The sequence below is a fragment of the Lactuca sativa genome, chromosome 4, assembly GCF_002870075.4.
Source record: "Lactuca sativa cultivar Salinas chromosome 4, Lsat_Salinas_v11, whole genome shotgun sequence".
In the NCBI taxonomy this organism is placed as follows: Eukaryota; Viridiplantae; Streptophyta; class Magnoliopsida; order Asterales; family Asteraceae; genus Lactuca; species Lactuca sativa.
Window position 1 is genome coordinate 64935140 of NC_056626.2, and position 7901 is coordinate 64943040.

Genomic DNA, 7901 nt, shown 5'->3' on the forward strand with positions numbered 1-7901 from the left:
GTTTACTTGAAAGTTCACTAGGATGGTAAAAGTTAAAGAATTTGACTATGCTTCAGGTAAAGTCCACTATCTAACTCTATGAAGTTCCTATTTGGATATTCTTATTACATGATGTGACTAGGTTGCATTTTGATGTTTTGTAGAATCGAAGAAAAAAGAAAGGAAGCTTAAAGGAAGAGTAAGCTAATTCTGATTGTGAAGAGATGGATTTCGATCGCATCGTTTGATGATCAGAATTTTGAGCTGCTGCTTAAGAGTCATGATAGATTGCTTAGGGATAGATAACAACATGTTTTTCATTTGTAATTGCACTGTAAGGAAAAGTTTTTCCGAAAATTTTTAAATAAAGGAAAAGTTTTTTTTATTTTTATTTTAAGTTTCCTTACAATGGCATTTGTGAAAAAATTGTTGTTTATATAATTCCATTGATAGCAATATTGGAAAATCGATTTGATTCCATTGTATTACGTGATGAATGTGAAGTTTCATCTTTGGGAAATTAAGACTAACTCCTTGTTCACATGTATATATGAGTCAAGTGAAGGACTAGGGGATTGGCTACGCTTGGTTGTGCACTGATCAAGTCCACCACAAAGATCGATAAGACTATTCGTCATGATTTACTAAAGTTTAGTAAATATGGTTATGCTTACAAGTTTAAGTGTAATTCTAAAACATTGGAAAAGTTTCAATGTATGGCAAAACGAATAAGAAGAATCAAATTAGGCAGAAAGATAAAAGTTTCTCCAATTTGAAAAGATGGGAGAGTACTTGCAGTATCATGTTTTATGATTATCTTAGTGATTAAGAAACTATATCATAATTGATCCTCTAAGGACATCTTAGTGCATTTGTTTGACTAGAAGGGGCATCGTGAATTGTTGAAATGGTTAGATCAAAAGATGAATCATACTTCGTTCCAAAAAACAAGTCATAGAGTCATACTCCCATATTGTAACTTGACTGGCATAATCTTTAAAAGGTTTATAACACTTGTCAAGAAAGACCAGCTAAGACCGATTATGTGAAGTGTTCATCTTGATAAGAATCTGCACTAACTCTTGAATATTTGTTTGTCAAGAAATGGTCTTGACATAGAGAATCTTATATGTCAAGAGGTCAGTGGGAGTCTTAAAGATCTTGAAAAGGTTCAAGAACTAATCAAGAGTAAACCTATCGATAATCACTAGCACAGGACTTGAGGTTTGTAACCTATCGTGTTGACATTTTCTTATTTCTATGCCCATTCCAGTTAAAGTTGACTATGATTGTGAGTTTTATGAGTTCTCAATTGTTTGCACAACAACCTGGAAGCACTGGTAGGCCCTTGTGCTGCTGGATAGCAAGAAATTAAGATTGAACAAGTTCAGTCCATATGAGCTTGGATTTGTCACTAACCTTGTCTTGTGATTATGGTTTTGACAAGTTCATATGGATAGGAACACATACACTATAAAAATCTAAGTGTCATAAGGGTTTTTCCAAATCATGAAAATGATGGTGAGGAAACGCTTTCACTAAGTAGATTTTAAAGGATTAGAGTTAGCAGTTGTGTATTTTCATTCTCAAATTTAATTATGATTACATCATCCCTTTTCATAGTTTGAATTGTGAGAAATGGAAAATAGTTTGAATATTCGGGACTTATTAGTTTAAGTTCTAAAATCTTCAAACACACACATGTACTATTTAATCTGAAAAAGTGTATGGGCTTGAGAATTCTTGTAAAGACTTATCAGAGCATCAAGTCTTAGAAATATGAACTTTGGAAAGAAAGTCAATAAGTATTGATTTCTAGAAGTCCAGCTGATTTCTGGATACATGTCAAAGCTAGTGGGAGCATAAGTGTTATGCTAATAAGGATATAATCATCATGTTAGTGGGAGCATGTTTATTACGTTAAGTAATGCAAGTTAGCAATGTTAATTATAGAAAACAAAAGTTTCAATTTGCAAAGTTGTAGGGTTTGGAAAGGTGTTTTGCTATAATTAACAGAGAGGAAATTATACTTCATCCCAATTATAAAAGCTTACATTGAGATTTTAATCAAATTTAGACAAGTATATATATGAATGTTATGATGGAATGGTTCAACATAAGGAAATTCTATATATGGAAATGTTAATTGCGTTCTCAAAATTCAATTATGATTATGACATCCCTCTTCATTGTCCAAATTGTGAGAAATGGCAAATAGAGACATTATAGCAAAAGACTGGTAAAGTATCATGTCTTTATGTGAAATATTATGAATCATATCTCATATGATTCGGGTATAGGATTGATTGCATATGCTATAATACTTATGTGTGTTTTGAATTTTCCAAATGCCTAGGGCATTAAGAGGGAAAAAGGACCAGAACTGTGAATGACTAAAATGATTAAGCAGTTGTCGAGGACAATCTAAGGTTTACCAAAGATTGGTTGCTCATGAACAGTTGGAAGTATAGTGTAATTTTGAAAGGACCATATTGACATATTCTGAAAAGTGGCAACTCTTGTTCAGAAGTGATAGTCAAAATGAGAATATGGAAATGTTTCCATAGGTGGAAGTTATTCGTTAAATCTGTGTAAGATTAGAAAACTAAATGCAAGAAGGATGTTAAAAGGAATGTACTTTGAACGTGAGACTTTGTTTCCATGGAATTGCTCTCCGTTGGAATACTTTGTAATGTCTGTTGCCAAGCCTTTGTGACTTTTGTACATAGTCATTACAAGAGGATCATTGCATATATGTTTAAAATCTAATAGATTTCAGTAAATGGCAAAGAATCTTGTATTCTTACACTTATCATAAGGATTTGGAATTGTGAAATAAGCATCATTGAAATGTTTTCGATTGATCTATTCCACAAATAAAGGACCATAGGTAAACATAGTGTGCATGCTTGTACATTGGGACAACTATTGTTTTAGTTCAAGTATTAAGTTGATTATTTGAAACATTATACAATGAATAATGAGTAATCAATATGACTCAAAAGTTTTGGGGCCATATAGGATTAGTATTATTCTTGTGTTTCACTTTGCATGTTTTGACTTCCTGAATAACTAGGTTATTCAAGCTGTCAACAGTCGATCATACTTTGGAAGTAGGTATTAAGGCAAGACTATCATGAATGGGTCTATAGTTTGTCTAGGTGTTTTAGACATAGCTATAGTATTCATGAGCCCTTGGAGGGATAAAAGCGATATCTATGGGCCCCTCGATGATTTAGTGATGACAACCCCAAGTGCTCGGTCGAGCCTAGACTGATTTGATTTGTTCAATTAGTCGATCATCATAAATCGGAAATTGGGAAACAATAAATGGAGAGAGAGAATGATTATAATCCATGTCTCAGTCCATATGATATCTAGAATGGAGGAATATACGATCCCTTATCTAATGGATGCGTCATTAACTAGGTCAGAGTTCGACAGCGGCTTTTAAGAGCTACAATTGCTAGTCGGGATTTTGGAGTCGTATTTGTAATAATAGTTTTAGACTTATCCAAGTGGGAGACTATTGAATTAGATATCTAAGCCCATAACTATTATTCGTATGTACTCGACCCGAGAGTAGTATGGTCCATTTGGGTTGCATATCATCAGGACAACTTGTTAGGATAGACTTTTGAGAAGAGGTTTTATATGATTTATTAATATATTATAAGTTCTAATATATTAATATGAAATCATATGATTTAATTAGTATTGATCAAGAATTAGTTTGGAATTAATTTATTGATCAAAAGAGACTAATTAAATCAATGGGGACTAATTATGGTAATTGGTTATATTTATATGTGTTGGGCTTATGATCCATATTGGACTAAGTTTATGTATGGATACATAAACAGTTGGGCCACATGAACCATGGATCATAGAACCCATGCATATGGATTTGGGTTTTACCCATGACCTTTGGTATCCTACATATAAATATGTTACTTCATGATTAATTTTGTGTGCTTCTATTCTTAGAGAAAGATGAATGATTTTGGTGTATGGAATTCTCTCTTAAAATGTCATCCTCTGTCCTAGATGTGTTGTGATTCCATTTGAGGTGCAACACTTGGGGCACTAAGTTCTTAAAGCCCAAAGTCTTCCAAGCTACATCAACAACATCAAGAGGTATGTCTAAAACTTGTTTTATTATACATGTATCATTAGAGAAAATATAGATCCAAAGCTTTATGGTTGTATGTGCACCATGGGATGTTATAGTATACAAAACCCAACTCCAGCAAGCTTGTAGTGTAACAACCCGGAATCTCAGGTATTGTTAAATTATGTTTTTGGGGTGATTTAAGAGGGGACTCGGCGAGTTGGCGCCTAGACTCGCCGAGTAGGATTGCAGACTTGGTCGCGGGTTCGCGACTGGACTCGACGAGTCCAGATATGGACTCGGCGAGTCTACGCTGTTTAGCGAAAACCCTAACCGTTCAGGTTTGGGACGTATATAATGCACTTATAGGCCGTCATTGTCCGTCTTTAGTCAACTGAGAAGAACCCTAAACGGCTGTGGGCATCTAGAGCAAGATTGAAGGATATTAGGGCCTTGAAGAAATTGTTGTGCAAGGAGGAGAAGAGTTTTGGCTAAAGGAACAGCAAGGGATTCGAGTTCTGCGGTTTGGGGACACAAAGAGTGCGTTATTTAGGTAATATTTCGGATATTTTTCTGTTATGTTGATGTGTGCATGGATTTAGGGTTATGGAACCCATTTGGTGATTAGATGGATTAGTACCTTGTTACCCAAACGATTATAACCCTGTATTAGGACCTTAGAGGTCCGGAAGGTCCCATGCTTGTGTATTTCGGGACAATACTTATCTCAGGAAGCAGTTTGATCGACTGCATGGCATGGACTCGCCGAGTCCGATGAACAGACTCGGCGAGTAGCTTGGAGATTGACTGGAACTCGTCGAGCTGTTCTTCAGACTCGGCGAGTTGAGTCGGGGTGGCCCCGCGATTCTTCCAGGAGTAACTCGTCGGGTCAAGGAGGATACTCGACGAGTAGATAGGGAATCTCAGAGAGTTGGAGGACGTCTAGACTCGCCGAGTCGCCATGGCACTCGCCGAGTCTGGTCGAGTTGACCATTGACCGTTGACCGTTGACCAGAGTTGACCTAAGTCTGACTTCTTAGGGTAGTCACGCTTAGAATATATAAGTGTTAATGAGAGATATGTGATGTTATAGGGAGGTTGTAGCTCGTCGGATTGTGCACGAGTGATTTCAGGGTTTGCTAGCTTTCAGCATTCACGAGGTGAGTCTTCTCACTATACTGTACCCGGAAGGGTTTGACTGTGTGACCGGAAGGTCAGATATGATATGTGATATGTATGCTATATGTGGTAAGTTGTTTGTTATATGTGCTATGTATGTTATGGGCCGGAAGGCGATTATGTTATGGGCCGGAAGGCGTTGTGTTGATGACCGGAAGGTCAGGGCCTGGAAAGGCGTATGTGCGTAAGTTGTATATTGGGGAACTCACTAAGCATTTATGCTTACAGATGTTATGTATGTGTTCCAGGTACTAGCGAGGACCGTGGGAAGGCGCCGGCGTGATCGACACACACTGAAGGATGTTTTATGATCTTGGGATTTATACAATTTGTATTTGACATGACACTTAAATTATTTATGCCTTGTTTTGAATGGAAATACTTTATTTTTAAAATGAAAATTTTGTTTGAAAAATTTGCGTTGTTACAATTGGTATCAGAGCCTTGGTTTGAGGGATTCGGGTGCACCTTCGGGGGTAACTGAACTCAGACCGAGGATTTGAGGAAACTTTTTAAATAAGGGCATAAACTTTTGTAAATGGTTTTGTGGTAAGCAAGAAAGAAGCAGTGTGTACGATCAGTCAGCGCCCGAACGGTAAAGATCCCCAAAATACCTTACAATATTATATGATATGAATTGTTATGCATGCTAGAAGACTAGGTATTCATGATAGGACTAGAGTGGCCTGATTTGTGATGCCTTAGTCTAGGGAAGTTTGCCGATATGAGATGCTTTGTTAGTGTGCGGGTAGATAGTGCATAACAGAAGTAGAGTACTCACTATCCGGGGTTTGGAGAGGAAGATTTGGGATGAATGCTGATGCGGTGGGGTCGGTAGTATTGGGCCCGTACTACCGAAGACACCGGGTCAGTGGGAAACCCAAGTAAGAATCCCTGGATATCGGAGATTGAGTAGGGTTGCGTTATCGAGTGCGATTACACTCGATGGAGTCTCTGATAGTTTTATGTTGTATTTCAGAGACATCATGGTTAGACCACGCCACGGAGCGAGTTCGAGCGGTGTGAGTGACAAGGAGATTCGTCAGATGATTCACGAGGAGGTAGCGGCGGCGATCCGGGCTGAGATCCCGGAGATGTTTGGGTCTATTAAGACCACCCTGATGGAGACGTTTGATGAGCGGTACGCCGCATTGACTGAAGCTGCAGTCGCTGCAGCTACCGCAGCTGTGGCCGCTGCCAGGCCACAGAGGGGTGACTCGTTGCTGTTCCGGGAGTTCAGCAACACGAAGCCACCTGAGTTCGATGGGACGCAGGATCCGATTGCTGCGATGAGGTGGATCGCGGATATAGAGGGGTGCTTCTACACTTGTTCATGCCCGGAGCACCTGAGGGTACGGTTCGCTTTGAACCAGCTCCGTCTGGGAGCGAAGGACTGGTGGAAGTTCGTGACGGCGAACTTCACTTTGGCAGAGATTACATCGGTGACATGGGAGGGGTTCACTGCTATGTTCAGGGACGAGTACGTTCCCCCGGTGGAGAGGGAACGATTGGTTCAAGAGTTCTTAACCCTCAAGCAGGGTACTGATTCTGTTGCGGTGATCACGCGGAAGTTTCATGAGAGGGCGATGTTCTGCCCCGAGCTGGTGTCCACAGAGCAGGCTCGTATGAGCCGGTACTTGGGTGTTTTGAGGAGGGATATCCGGGAGTTTGTGTCGAACTCCACCTATCATACTTTTACTGAGCTTCAGGCGAATGCCAGGAAGCGTGAGATCGAGTTGGAGACCCAGGCCAGGGAGGAGGCCGAGTCTCAGCAGGTGGACCGGCGGCCGGCTCAGTCTCAGCCGGCAGCCAAGCGGACCAAGTCCGCCGATTCGAGGACGGGAGGCCCGAAGGGCCGCACTTGCGGAAAGTGCGGCAAGGGTCACGATGGGGCGTGTCGAGCTGGTGCTTGCTACAAGTGCGGCAAGGAGGGGCACATTGCTAGGGAGTGCCCGAAGGGGTTTATGGTTTGCTTTCATTGCAACCAGACCGGCCATCGGAAGGCCGAGTGCCCTCAGCTTCGTCAAGGATCTGCACCTACTGCCGGGACTACTGAGACTCGACCGGTGAAGGTCGAGGCCCCGAGGGCTCGTGGGAGAGCCTTTCAGCTGACTGCGGAGGAGGTCCGCGCTGCGCCCGATGTTGTGGCAGGTATGCTGTAATTCATGTATTTATTTTTAATGTCGAGATATTATGCTTATGCTATTATATGCGTAGGTACTTTCCTTGTGAACTCTGTGCCTGCCTTAGTGTTATTTGACTCGGGTGCGAGTAGGTCCTTTGTATCTTTAGCCTTTAGTCAGCATATCAGCGTTAGTCGTGAGTCGTTGAGTCGACCTTTGAGAGTTTCTATAGCTGACGAGAAAGTGATTTATGCCACGGAGGTTCTCCGGGGATGCGTGTTAGAGATTTTCGGGGTCGAATTCCCGATTGACCTGATTCCTATTGCGATGGGTGATGTCTGTATCATCGTGGGCATGGACTGGTTGAGCCGATTCGGCGATGTCATCGACTGTGAGCGTCAGCTGGTGACTATACGAGACCATAGTGGGGGAGTTCTTTCGGTGTACGGCGAGGGTACCCGTTCGGGATCTGCTTTTTGCTCGGCCGCTAGGGCGAGGCAGTGTCTACA